General features: G+C 37.7%; 1 protein-coding gene across 1 annotated transcript in view; it reads right to left on the bottom strand.

The window, feature by feature from the left end:
• UNC13C (unc-13 homolog C) overlaps nucleotides 1-15,513 on the bottom strand; it is a 586,721-nt gene that overhangs the window by 204,675 nt on the left and 366,533 nt on the right. The gene's annotated exons all lie outside the window — the stretch shown is intronic.

The following is a 15,513-nucleotide window of genomic DNA, read 5'->3' on the forward strand; positions in this document are numbered from 1 at the left end:
AGTCTGGCAGATAAGTCTCCTTGATGGTGAGAAAGAATAGCTAGGAATTTCTATCCTGAGGGAAGAGGAGTAAATAGTAAAGATTTGAAACAGTCACCACAAGGAATGACAGAGAGCCTGAACTGGACCCACGGTGGCACCGCCAGGTAGCCTGGGAGCTTTGTGTAGGTAGAGTGGGTCCCTGAACTTACAGTGTCACTACTCTGGATAGTCATGGCTTTTCTGCAGAACTGGATTTAGAAGTCGAGGACGCAGTGTTGGATTAGCTACTGAGGTATAGTAAAAGTAGGAAAAGAGAAAGAGATCAAATGTTTGACTAGAGTGGTTGAAGTGCTGGAACAAGTATTTATTTTGGTCCAGAGGAAGGAAGAAGAGAAACAGAAAGGCATAAAGAAACGCAAATCTTTTTCATCTCACTTCTTTTCGACTTCTGCCAAGAGCTCATAGACACCCCGGCTCTCATATCACTATACCTCTTTTCTTTGTTCTGTAAACACATTACAGTGCTGGAAAGGGTACAGACAATTGTAATCTCTGCGTTTTACAGAGGAGAAAACAAAGGCTGACATGGTTTAAAGTGGTCCATCCAAGGTCACATAAGGTCCTCAAAAGCAGAACACCCAGACCTTGAAAATTTCATGTTCTTAAGGGAGCCTACTTTGCTCTACCCTCCCTTCTCCTCAAGTTAAAAGTTAGCCAAGTTAAATAGAAAACAGAGTTGAATTTTGTCTGCTAAGTCATAAAGCAAATTAAGTTACTGATTAACAGGGTTTATGACATCTCCCCAAATGGAAACATTAATAATTTTAATTGATGATCTAAGTCTCCTTATATATTTACAAACGAAGCACCCTTTTGAAGGTGATATCAACACTTCCCATTACTATTTTTTCTTTTTTGCTTCTGGCAAAGCTCAGTTCACCACTTACTTAGACCATTTAAAAGTTCATCACCTTTCATCTACCTGCTTCAAAAGTTTTTTCCACTATTGTTCTTTAACATCACTGTCAGAGATGCCTTCTTCTCCCCCTGAATTTTACTGGCATATAGTAAGTCACTTAAACTTTGCATATGAGTGGGAAAGATTCCAGGAAGTTAGGATAAATGAGCTGGATTTTGATCATACATTTGATGAAGAGCCCTTAGTATTCTGTCCGTACCATGGATCAGGACACTAATGTTTCAGGCAAATAAAGCTGTGTCACCTTTGTCTTTCTGGGACATCTGGGGCACCATCCATGATTTATTATATAATTGGCTTTTTAAGTCCCTAGCAAAAGTGCCTAGGGCAACGTGAACTGCAACAATGAGAATCTAAAAGAAACAGACTAAGGAGTGAAATTTGAGACTATATTCAAAGCAGCCACTGACCAGTGTTTTTCTAAGCAGACTTATCATGTACATCAGAATACCTGGGTTGCTTATGAGAAGTATATTTGACTTTATTCTGTTGCAGACCTACAAAATCAGGGTAAACGGAGGTATGGCCTGGGAATCTGGACTTACACATATGGCTCTATTCTTCTGAAATCCTCATGTTCACAGAAGTGTCAGGACAAGAGTCCTGATTTGTAAATAAGTAAGGTAAAAATAGGCCTTTTTTTTTTTAGGAAGAAGAGTGATATTGTTCCTCCTAAAAACCAGTATCAGTCATGGATTTGCTAGATTTTGCATTTTGCCATTATAACAAAAGATTTCTGCTTCACCTTTACATCTCAGAAATTTCCAACTATATGCAGTTCCCTAATTTTAAGAGGAGATGGAATATTTTTCTGGGTATTTATGTGGTGCCTCTTCCAAGTGTTGATAAACTCTTATGCTCGATCCCTCTGTAAAACATTACTTTTTAAATTAAAGGTCGTTGGGAAATTACTGTTCTACTCAAATAACTTAATAGATGTTGTTAATTGAGAATAAAAATTGAGCAACTAGTGGCCTTAAATAAAAGTAATTACTGAAAATTAAAAATATGCTAATCTAGTTAGAAAAAAATTGCATATATTGAATAATTCACTTTTACTACAGCAAAATATTTAAAGAACCTTTACTGGTTCCTTTCAGCTTAAGTCCAAGATATCTTTACATTTAAATTGCCAAAACTGCATTTCAAAGGGTTTGGACATTCTCAGTGTCTTTTAACAGCACTAAATGGTTCCTTGAATTTGAATAGACTGTACACGATTAAGTGATCTATACATAACTATAAAATGTCATAACTCTGAATATAGATTTAAATATACAAATTATTTAACAGCATGGTGTCATCGAAAAAATAATCGAACACAGAATCAGAAACTTATATTTTGTTCTCAGCTTAACATTAATATGTACAATTTGGAAAAGTATTTAATTTTTTTAACTTCAGATTTCTAACATTGAACTAGCATTATATATACCCAATACTCTGTTTCTGATGATTCTAGCAAATGTATAGGTAGAATATCTTCAATAAGCTGACATGTATTACTGTAACAGGTGAATACTTGCCTCTAATTAAATTTATGGCATATGGTATACAGTCTACCTAATTGGTAACACTCTTATGAGACTCCAAGAGAGAAGCCTAAGAAAGTTCCTTAAACATAAAACTATTTCAGTGGGTAAACTCATAGTTTTGCCTTTTCTCTTTATATAAATTGAACTTACGTCAAAAAGGAAAAAATGTGAGAGGTCACATGTAGCTGGCATTTATTTTCCATTTAAGATACTATTCCTTTAAAAGAACTAGCAGTGCTTAGACCAAACACAGGAGTACCATGATAGTGGACTTCAATACATGATGGGCTGTCATATAGGAAGAGATTAAAAGATAAATTAGATTGGTCTTGCATGCTCAAGAAGAACACTAGGACTTTGGAGTAAAATTTTCAGTACAGAAGATTTTAGTATAGCGTAAGGTAAAACTTTCTAAATTTCAGACCTCTACAAATGATAAGTGTTAAGAGGCATACAGGAAATCCCTTGTCTACATTGCAGCTAAAAATTGACCATATGCTGTCTCTTTTTACTATATTTTCTATCATTATATGCCTGTAAGTAAATTTACAGAGAAGAAAACATAACCCATAAGTTGTAAGTACTTGATATAATGTTGACTTAAAAATATATGGTTACTATTTTTAATAGTTTTATTGAAGTATAATTAATAAACAAAAACTGCATGTTAAATGTATACAGTTTGATAAGTTTGGATATATGCATACATCCATGATACCATCACCAAAACAAGGTAATAATCCTATCCATCACCCCCCAAATTTCCTTATGTCTCTTTGCTTTTTCCCTTTGCTCCACTTATAAGGCACTAAAAATGAGATCTACCCTCTTAATGAATTTTTAAATGTACACTGTGTTGTTAACTATAGGCACCACGTTGTACTGCAGACTTTCAGAACTTAACTCATCTTGCATAACTATAACTTCCTAGCCCTAAATATATGGATATTGTTTGATTTTAATTATTTATTATTTAAATTTTTAAATTTATTATTTTTTTAAAGATTTGAGAGAGAAATGTGTGCACACACACGCAAGTTGGAGAGAGGGACAGAGGAAGAGGGAGAGAAATCCTCAAGCAGATTCCCTGCTGAGCATGGGGCCTGATGCAGGGTTTGATATCAGGACCTGAGCTGAAATCAAGAGCTTGACGGTTAACCAACTGAGCCATCCAGACTCTACACAGATACTATTTTAAATGGCTGGAATAAACTGTGGCAGAAACTGGATAGCTGTTCCCCAAATCAGTTTTCCTTTTTCCTTGAGTACACAGCTACATTACTGTGGAAGATTAAATAAGACTAAATTCTTTGATAATCTTCCCATTAAAAGGTATGTTTATATTTCCTTTCCTTGAATATGAGCGACTTTGACCAACAGAATATGACAGAAATGACCTATGTCAGTGTTCCTGCTGAGGCGTTAAGAAACTGGCGATTCCCAAGTCCTGTCTCTTGGACCATCTACTCTTAAAATCCAGCCACTACACTGAAAATGCCCAAGTAGTCCTGTGGAGAGGTCCATGTGGAAAATACCCAACCAGCACATCTGGTACAGTTCCCAGCTGACAGCCAGCACCAACTTGCTAGCCATCTGAGTAAGCATGCCGGAAGTAGAACTTCCACTCTGGTCAAACCACATCGGCTGAAGCCACATGGACCATAGTTGAGACTTTACCACTCAGTCCTGCTCAAATTGCATATACATAAGCAAAGTAAGCTCGTGTTACTATCTTAAACCATTAAGTTTTAGGGTAGTTTGGTATTCTATAATAGATAACTAGAACAGATTTTGACACTGGAAGTGGGGCATTAATGTAGTACAAACTTAAAACATGTGGCAATGATGTGGGCCTGAGTGGTGGTAGACAGAAGCTAGAAGGGTTTCAAGAAGGTAATTATTGAAATCAGAGGACTTGTCAGTGAGAACTTGAAGGACAGTGAAGAAATTGTTATTTTAGGTCAGGTAAAAGATCACTCCCATGGGGAAAATTTGTCAACATCGCCACCTACAACAAATACAGAAAATAGAAAATAGAATGTGAGCTGGTGGATTTAGCATAATAATGAAGGTGCCAAATCCAGAGCCCTTTACTGGTATGACTCTAAGATCATGCAAGATGTCAGGTCCAAAGCAAGTTTTCCAAGAGCTTTATGAATATTTAAGATATACCTAGTAGAGCTTCTAAGAATGTTAAGGAAGTTCCTCTTTGAATTCTTCTGCCAGAAAAAAATGGCTTGTAAGAATCTTGTAGTTTCTTATGCCTTCTAGTTTCTTTCAACAAGACAGAAAGACTTCCTAGAATCTTAAGTGCATTGTCCGTTAGCCCGTGATTTTCCATCCATGGTAAAGAAGGTCTGTCTCAGTAAGAAACATGAGTGCTGTTTTTGTCTAATGGAATGCCCACAGATATTTGAAATAAATTTTATCAGTTTGGACAGAAAAGAATTAAATGAGTATAAAATGAAAAGATGACTTTGAACCTCCAAACATCTATGGGCAGGAAGCAGACTAGAAGGCTACTCAGTTGTTAGCAATGAGCTGTTCCTTACGGAACAGGATAAATGACCCAAGGGCAAGGCTAAAAGCCCAGCGAATGGAGCCAAGAGTCACAGAGAATAATTCCCAGACAGCAGGACTGAGCTCCAATTAAGAACTGACAACTTGTTCCCAGCTAGATTTCAGGATTTTTATGGACAAGTGAGTGTCATGTGTCTCCTATTTTTGAACAGAAATATCTGTTTCAGTTATACTATTTCTATCTCACCATTATATATTGAGCACGTGGGAGGAGCTGACAACTTGGCTCTGTAGTTTCCAGATATTTAGATCAAGAGGAACCACACTTCAGAAACAGGACTCAAGGAGCTTCAGCTCCATCTGGACATGACATAGAGTGATCCTGAAGCTCAAGCATGAGCCTGAAACTGCAATAGCACAAGAATTTTGTAAGGTGTTGGGAGTGAGTGCAATGTGTACTTGAGACGAATGTAATGAATCTTTGAAGAGGCCCACATGGAAATAAACTCAGGTAACAAGATACCACCTTCAGCAGAGCTTTCGGATGACAGTCGTTACCAACGTTCTAGCCATGTGTGTAGCCATCTCGGAAGTGGACGCCCCAGCCCTGATTGAGGCACTTCGGTTAGTGCTGCCTGGAGCAAAGATAAGCCATCCAAACTGGGCCCAGGCAAAACCGCAGACATAGATTAATGAGCAAAATAGCTTTTTTTTTTTTTTTAGCCATTGAGATTTGGTATAGCTTGTTACAGCGATAAATAAGCAGAACGATTCTATTTCCAGCTTCCTTTGCAGTTAGTTATGGAAGTGTAACTGAGTTCTGTACAGAAGAATGTGAAGAGAAGTGCTATAGCCTACTAACCTTCCATATCTAATCCACTGTGTTTTTTTCTCTTCTAGTTTGTTATGCAAAAGCACAGCCACCTTAGTACCATTTTAAGATGGTAGCATCATAAGGAAGGGACTTGGTTCTCCAAATCACTGCTGGAGGAGTGAAGCAGTTGCTTGTGGATATACTGTCACATCCCTTCAGCCCACCTGATATCCGTGCAGCTCTGCTGAGTAATTCCGTGTATTTTGGCAGAGTCCCACATCAAGCACTTGTTGCAACCTCTCTCTGCTTTGCTCCTTGGGGCTTCTTATAAAGTCGGAAATAGCCATTCTTTCACAATCAAGTGTGGCCCAGAAGTGTGAAAGGCTCAACAGCTCAGCCTCTCTGTATTAGCTTCCTAGTGCTACCATAACAAATTACCACAAAACTACCAGCTAAAACCAGGAATGCATTCTCTCACAGTTCTGGAGGCGAGAAGTCCAAAATCAGGGTGTTGGCTGGGTTGATTTTTTTCTAGAGACTCTGAATTCCTTCCATGTCTCTCTCCTTGCTTTTGATGGCTGGGCAACGCTTGATAGTCTTTGGTCTATGAATGGAGAACTCCAATCTCTGTCTCTGTGTTTACACGTTCATTTTTTCTCTGTGTCTTCTGTTCTTTCTCTTATAAAAACATCTATATTTGGATTTAGGACCTTACTCTAATCTCTAGATGGTTTTTTTTTTTTTTATTATTATGTTAGTCACCATACAGTACATCCCCGGATTCCGATGTAAAGTTCGATGCTTCATTAGTTGCATATAATACCCAGTGCACCATGCCAATACGTGCCCTCCTTACTACCCATCACCAGTCTATCCCATTCCCCCACCCCCTCCCCTCTGAAGTCTTCAGTTTGTTTCTCATAGTCCATAGTCTCTCATGTTTCATTCCCCCTTCTGATTACCCCCCTTTTCTTTATCCCTTTCTTCCCCTACCGATCATCCTAGTTCTTATGTTCCATAGATGAGAGAAATCATATGATAATTGTCTTTCTCTGCTTGACTTATTTCACTTAGCATTATCTCCTCCAGTGCCGTCCATGTTGCAGCAAATGTTGAGAATTTGTTCTTTCTGATAGCTGAGTAATATTCCTTTGTATATATGGACCACAGCTTCTTAATCCAGTCATCTGTTGAAGGGCATCTCGGCTCCTTCCATGATTTGGCTATTGTGGACAATGCAGCTATGAACATTGGGGTGCATATGGCCCTTCTCTTTACTACGTCTGTATCTTTGGGGTAAACACCCAGTAGTGCAATGGCTGGGTCATAGGGTAGTTCAATTTTTAACTTTTTAAGGGACCTCCACACTGTTTTCCAGAGTGGCTGTACCAACTTGCATTCCCACCAACAATGTAGGAGGGATCCCCTTTCTCCACATCCTCTCCAACAATTGTTGTTTCTTGCCTTGTCTATCTTTGCCATTCTAACTGGCGTAAGGTGGTATCTCAGTGTGGTTTTGATTTGAATTTCCCTGATGGCTAATGATTTTGAACATTTTTTCATGTGTCTGTTAGCCATTTGTATGTCTTCATTGGAAAAGTGTCTGTTCATATCTTCTGCCCATTTTATGATTTGTTTATTTGTTTCTCGTGTATTGAGTTTGAGAAGTTCTTTGTAGATCTTGGATACCAGTCCTTTATCTGTGGTGTCCTTTGCAAATATATTCTCCCATTCCGTGGGCTGTCTCTTAGTTTTTTTGACTGTTTCCTTGGCTGTGCAGAAGCTCTTTATCCTGATAAAGTCCCATAAGTTCATTTTATCTTTTATTTCTCTTGCCTTTGGAGATGTGTCGTGAAAAAGGTTGCTCTGGCCGATGTCATAGAAGTTGTTGCCTATGTTCTCCTCTAGAATTTTGATGGATTCCTGTCTCACATTGAGGTCTTTCATCCATTTGGAGTTTATTTTTGTGTATGGTGTGAGAGAGTGGTCAAGTTTCATTCTTTTGCATGTAGCTGTCCAATTTTCCCAGCACCATTTATTGAAGAGACTGTCTTTTTTCCACCGGAAGTTTTTTCCTGCTTTATCAAAGATGTTGCCCAAAGAGCCGAGGGTCCATTTCTGGGTTCTCTATTCTGTTCCATTGGTCCATGTGTCTGTTTTTATGCCAGTACCATGCTGTCTTTGTGGTCACAGCTTTGTAATCTCCAGATGTTTACCTTAATTATATCTGCAAAGGTCTTATTCCATATAAGGTCACATTATTAGGTTCTGGGTGGACATAGCTTTTGGGGAGATATTCAACCCATTACACTCCCCATCCTTCATTGGAACGATTCTGAGGTATGCTCTATGTGGTTTCCCAGTAAGCTCCCAAAGGAACAGAGCCTCAGTTGACAATGGAGACAAGCAGCTCATTCTAGTACTCCTTCTTGCTTTTCTGACTTTCATTTTTAATTTTCTCTACCTACTATACTTCTATTCCTGGGGTTTTGTCTCAAACTACTGACAAGTTCCTTTTTCTAGGCTCTGCTTTCAAAGAACCCCAAGTATGATAGGAAGAAGCACTTGTGTATCTTTACAGACGCTACATGAGTAAGAAAAAAACAGGACTCATTTGAGTTTATTTTCTAAGCAGATGGTTTGATCTGAATTAATATAAACCCCATTATTCTTTATAAAATGTGAACTCTCTGTGGGCTTTCTCTGGCTGTGTTCTAGGTGTCATCCACATTTTCCTTTTGTTTCTGTCATTATCTTCCAAAGTCATTTTTGTCCTTAAAGGAATCTTGAAGCACTATTAAAATCTGTACATTTTATCTTCTTAAGCTCAGCTAGTGTTAGATGTTTCAGGAAGGTGGTGTTTAGATATTTTGTCCTTAAAATTAACAAATAATTTATCTCAAAAAAAAGAGGGATATAATTTTCTAAAGGAAGCAGTTGCTATTGGCTGCTATAGTGCAACAATTTGACGTATACTGTCTCTTTTCAATGGATTAAAATTTTTCTTAAAGAAAGAAAGAAGAAAGCCTTTGCTCCAAATATGAAAGAACCAAGGAAATGAAATGGATGGAGAAAATAAGATGCTGTAATTGAAATAAATAGAAATTTTGCTGCAAAGCAGGTGTATTTACTTTCTGTTGCTTTGTGACAAATTACCACAATTTTAACAGCTTTAAATAGCAGACATTTGTTGTCTCACAGTTACCACGGGTCAGTATCCAGGCTTGGCATAACTGGGTATTCTGCTCAGTGTCCCACCAGGCTGTAATCAAGGTGTTATCTCATCTGAGGCAAGAAGCAAACTGATTAGGGACATTAACCTGTAAAAGTCCTCTGCCTTTCCTATATAACATAACCTAATCATGGGTTTAAACTTTTGTTTTAGGTTTATGTTTTCATTTTGTGTGTGTGTTCTTTTACCATATTCTGTCAGCTAGAGGCAAGTCAAAGGTTCCCCCCACATTTTAGGGAAAAGTATTCTATAGGAGCATGACTCACAGAGAGCTGTCTTAGAATTCTTAGACATTCTTAGAATGTCTTACCCGCTGCTGGGTAAAAGTTATTTTAACGCTTCATCTAGGGGGTGAGGAGGGGGATGATGTTAAAAATCCTAAGTCTGTCCTGCTGAAAGGTTGAGCAGATAGTCTGAGTAAGCCTCTCACAGTCAACACAACTGAGCTATTGAACGAAGAGCTGTAATTTGCAAAATATACAGCCATTTTAGAACACAGATTGACATTATTACTTGAAGTCAATTACACACATATTCTAACTCCCAGTAATTCCACTTATAGGTATAGATGCTGGAGACACTTTTCCATTCATTCACCAGGAGACATATCCAGAAATGCTTAGAGAAACATTGTTTACAATAGTCACAGTTCGCCAGAGTGGAAGTAACCCAACTCTCTCTCAGCTGTAGAACATATAAACTGTGATTTATTGATGTAATGGAATTTCCGTAGCGTACCGAAAGCGAATGGCCAGCCATGTAGTAGGTACTGCGGGGCTCTGCTCAGATTTCCTCTTTAGGGCCAAGCACAATCCCCTTGCCGCTGGTAATAACGGCTGCTAAGGAATTATAGTTGTTCTTCACTGGGAGTTGCACTCAGAGGCAAGGAACTGAGTCACCCAAGTTACTCCCTCTTCTACGATAAAGCACTAATCACATAAAGCACAGCTTATGCTGTGATACCAAAGCTCAGTTGCTTTGCCTCAACTGCGGACAGCTCTGAAGAGCAATCCCACCTCCTTCCCATAGGATATGGCTGCGCTCTGCTATAATCACACTGCAAGTCAGCTTCCCCATCTGCCTGATCTTGCCTTTCCCACTTCCTTACAGATGAGATGTCAAATACACTAGCCCTCTGCCACTGGATACTTAAATTTAAATTAATTCAAGTATTCAAAAGTTACATGTGGCTAGTGGCACTAGCCACCATATACGGCAGCGTAAAAACAGAACACTTTCACTATTACATAAATTTCTATTGGAGAGAGCGGCAGAGCACTCTTAGGGGACACTTTTGCATGCAATTCTCCACCTCAGAATCTGTTTCCAGGGGACTCAACCTAAAACAAACTGCGATATACAGCAGCACATATGAATCTCAAACACACAATGCCGAGGGAAAAGATCATGCCACAGAAGAATATATTCAGTATGATTCCACTTATATCAATTTAAAAGCAAATGAAATTAAATAGTAACTAATTTAAACAAATGTTTATATGTGGTAAAACTATAATCAAAAGCAAAAGGATCATTAGAAGAAGCTTTATTAGAGTGGTTACTTCTGAGGAACCAGATGCTACCTTTCTAAATCTGGGTTACAAGTACTTAGGTGTTCATTTCAGTATTATTAGTTTTTTAAAAAAATGTGTTTACTGTTTTTTACTTAGGACATTTTTCAAAATAAGATCGTAAAAAGTAATCTGGGGGGCGCCTGGGTGGTTCAGTCAGTTAAGTGTCTGCCTTCAGCTCAAGTCATGATCTCAGGGTCCTGGGATCGAGCCCCACATCGGGTTCCCTGTTCAGCAGGCAGTATGCTTCTCCCTCAGCCCCTCCCCCAACTTTTGCTCACTTGCATGCTCTCTCTCTCTAATAAATAAATAAATCTTTAAAAAAAAAGTAAGCTAGGCCCTAAGAAAAGGAGGTTATTATTAATAGAGAACAGGTATAAATAAGATAAAATCCACTAATATGACATATTACCAGTTTTTTATTTTAAATAAAGCTGTAATAAAAACCATAGTTAAACCCTGAGAATCCAATAATTGCCCATGGAAATAAGATTAGAGACATCACAAAGAATTGTAAGACCTATGATTTAATTACATCACATTAAAACTTTCTATAAGACGTCTTATCCATAACAGACTAGCTAACTCAGAACTACTGATAAGCCTCAGACCATCCAACAGGGGTTTATTTTTATTTATTTATTTATTTTAAAGATTTTATTTATTTATTTGACAGAGAGAGAGACAGCCAGCGAGAGAGGGAACACAAGCAGGGGGAGTAGGAGAAGAAGAAGCAGGCTCCCAATGGAGGAGTCCGATGTGGGGGTTGATCCCAGACCACCGGGATCGCGCCCTGAGCCTAAGGCAGATGCTTAATGACTGAGCCACCCAGGCGCCCCCATCCAAAGAGTTTTGAGATGGTTGGATATTTTATGCAACTTGGGAACTTAACAGGGTGCCATGTTGATGACAAGAATGGAGGATGAGTAGTGCATGGCTTTCATTGGACCTAAGAGCATCTATTCTATACATTTCCTGCAAATGCTTAATCATCACTTCAAATAAAAAAACTAATGGTTAGTGAAAATTTACATTTTAATGAAGATTGATATTTTGTTTTTTAAGCTTCTATCAGTGGGATTTTAATTTTATTTATTTATTTATTTTTTGGTTTCTTATGCTACTTAGGAGAAATGTAGATGCTTAAACCTTAGCCAGCTAGCTAAGGTGAAAGAATGACTATAGACCAAAAGCCAGGAAGCTGTAAATAGTCTTCGAAATGCTGGCTTGGAAACTGAAATCTATAAATAAAAAGATGACAAGATGTCAGTTTAGATATCAGAATGATCAGCTAGAAAATATCAAATTCCTGTTTTGTCAAACGTAGACTGAAAGTCAAGATGCAGGCAGCGGTAATTTCAGGAGAATTAGCACGGAGGTACCTGTAGCTGTTGTCATGACAGAATGTAACTGTCAGACTGCTCATAGTCAGAGTTGTAGAGTTGAAAGAAGCCTTAAAGATTTCCAGTTTCATTTTTTCTCTGGTCTTAATGCAAGTAAGCAAACTTTATGTAGAGGCCTAAATGCCTGTATTTCCCTATAAGGAATTTATTGATTATATGTCGTGAACTAAATCGCTTGAGGGTAATTCAAGTCTCCAAAATTTATGTCAGACTTAGCAAAAACAGACAGTCACTAGGGTGTTGCTTTTCTAAAGTTGATTATTTCTCAGTGTTTAATAGCCATGCTACATGGGGTCAGTAAAAAGATTGGATATCAATTGACTTCCATCTCCTACTGTGGTTTTTTTTTTTTCATCTGTGCATGGAAGGAGATGAGAGTAGTTAATGAAAGCACTAAATAAATACTAAGTTTATAGAAATGTCAAGTGTTAGCTCTGTAGCAGTGCCACAATACACCAGTGATAATGGCACAGAAAAACTCAATAATGATAATCGGTACAACCAATGAGTTCCTATGAAACAAATGTTGTCTATTATTTCTTATCACCCTTAAAAACAGAAGGAGAGTATATAGTCAACACGGAGGATCTCTAACCAGAGATTCCAATATAGCCAACGCTCATTTTTCTTAAAAACAGCAGAAAATATGAAGATGGATAAAACTAGAAAAGAACAGACGGGCCCCATATCTTTTTGGTGCTCCCCTTTATCTCTTAGGCATTCAAGTTGACTGATCTGAGGGTCACTTTTCTTCATTGTTTATCCACCCAGTAGTGGAAAAATAAATCAGTAAAATTTTCATAAACAAAAAATAGAAAAGAGAAATCTACGAATCTTTCAAACTAGATAACTCATCTACAAATAACTAGAAGAATGCTACACTTTCTTCACATCCTATCTTCAATTTTACAGCTGATAGCACCCATATAGTATTTCCTTCTGGACTTATCAACTCATTGGGTAAACATAAAATTGGTGGTGCATTTTTTAAATTATATGGCTTCTTATTAATGCCTGAATCATTACTTACGAATTTAGTGTTGCATAGGGAACAGCGATCCAAACAGTCAATTACCAATTTAGTTGTAAATGTGGCTGTTATGCTGGATTGCAATAAGCAAATAAAGAAAGGAAAGGGGTTCAGCAAAGCCATTATTTCTGTCAAGGGAGAAAAATCACATATTAACCTTGCCCCAAATTATTGCAGTTCAAAACTACCAACATTAAAATGAAATAAAAAAGTCATACCCTATCATTCAGCTGGTGGACACCAGCATTCAAAATTCAAATTTTCTTTGGTTAACAATCCTTTAACCCCACAGTCTATTTATGAAATTTACTTGTGGATGTCAAAACACAACAGTGTACAACTTTATCACTTGTGGTGATTAGACAAAACTCGTTTTTCCTTCATTTGTAGCTCTGGTAAGGTCTTATAAGGTATATTTGAGCAAGCCATTGTTTCATGAAGGAGATGATTCTAATGGCAAATGGAGGAGAGGATTCTAGTTTTGTTTTGTTTTTAAATCAACTATAGTGAAATAAATCTACAGTTGTTTAGCAAAGTGATGCCATACTAACTCATTCGTTCTCTGGACTCTTAGCTTTAATAATAATAGAATAATATTAAAAAATACTGTTTAACAAATGCCTGCTCTGTTTCAGATTCTAAAACAGGAGCTTTGTAATCATGATAGGCATTTATCATAATTGTTTTATGTAATTATTGACCTAGATCTATTTTGCAAAAAGCCAAACCTCCCTTGTCTCAAGAATTATCCGCATTGAATGCAAATACCAGGCATACAGCAGGCACTCATTAAAGAGTTTTTAAGAAAATAATATGAATTAGTTATTAGCATCATTATGTTTTGAGGGGAGGTTGTTGGGAGAGGAATTGAGGTTCAGGAAAGCTAAATAACTTGGCTAGGTAACACTGCTTAACCACTGTTCAAACCTAATTTTGTCAGGAGAAGTAAATAGATAAAGCAGCAAGTATCAGTTCACAGAAGAGATTGCTATGATTTGATTATATGAAGAAAATGTGATAGTGAGGGAGCTACCAAGGAACAGCTACCAAGGAACAGCAAACACGTCTTGATTCCCACAATAGCAGAAAGGACATTTCTCAGATCTGTGAACAATCCATTTTATAGATGATACTGTTCTTGAATAATGAATTTCAAGTAATCAGAGTTTCGAGCATGGNACTATGATTTGATTATATGAAGAAAATGTGATAGTGAGGGAGCTACCAAGGAACAGGGCAGGGTAAAAGCAAACACGTCTTGATTCCCACAATAGCAGAAAGGACATTTCTCAGATCTGTGAACAATCCATTTTATAGATGATACTGTTCTTGAATAATGAATTTCAAGTAATCAGAGTTTCGAGCATGGTGCCCCAGTGCCATCGTGGCTTAATGGGGAATCAGTAATATAAGGCAATGTGTCAGTGGTAAGAAAGTCTTGCTAATAGTCATCGAAATGCATGTCTGGAACTCAGGTGAGACAAGGCCTGAGTGCAAAATTAAGAGTTGGCCCTTCACTTGCACATGATACTGTTCTTGAATAATGAATTTCAAGTAATCAGAGTTTCGAGCATGGTGCCCCAGTGCCATCGTGGCTTAATGGGGAATCAGTAATATAAGGCAATGTGTCAGTGGTAAGAAACTCTTGCTAATAGTCATTGAAATGCATGTCTGGAACTCAGGTGAGACAAGGCCTGAGTGCAAAATTAAGAGTTGGCCCTTCACTTGCACAATCCTGGGAATCTAATCCTAGTGAACCCCGGCCCTGGCCCAACTCAAGTGTTGTAAACAGTGTGAATTTCAAAGGTTGCTTTAAGCTCCAGAGCTGTGTTTTTCAACATGAAAGCCACATCAAATGTGGCTATTTCAATTTAAATAAATTAAAATTCGGTTCCTCAATTGCTCTGGCCACAGTAGCTATAATTTGTTGAATCATTTGCATTTTCACTCTACAAACTTTTACATATTTATTTTGAATTCATTCATTCTACCAGTATTTATTGAGCAGATAACAACTACGGGGCACTGTGTATAGCCAGGGGAAGGGGAAGAAAGGGATTCTCAAAGACAAGTCAGATGCAAATCCTTCTTCCAAAGGGCCTATGGCATAATAGGTGAGCTAAGACTTGCCAAACAAAACAAAACAAAACAAAACAAAACAAAACAATAATTTGAAGTGGAACAAATTCTCAAGTAGGAATTTAGACTGGGGCGAAATTATTTACTGTGAGATCTATCAGAAGTCTTTATAGAAAAGGTAGTATTTAAAATGAGACTATAGGGCTATGTAGAGCTAAAAATGTGAATATAGCAGAAGAAAGTTCTATTTTCAAAAGGCAAGGCAGGAAGAAAACCTGAACCATACATGAGAGGATCTGTTTGGGTTGCTTTGAATGCACAGTGTGAGGGAGTTGGTATGCTTTCTTATGTTTGTTGGTAACTTCTAA

This window comes from Ailuropoda melanoleuca, chromosome 5 (assembly GCF_002007445.2).
Source record: "Ailuropoda melanoleuca isolate Jingjing chromosome 5, ASM200744v2, whole genome shotgun sequence".
NCBI classification, from domain to species: Eukaryota; Metazoa; Chordata; class Mammalia; order Carnivora; family Ursidae; genus Ailuropoda; species Ailuropoda melanoleuca.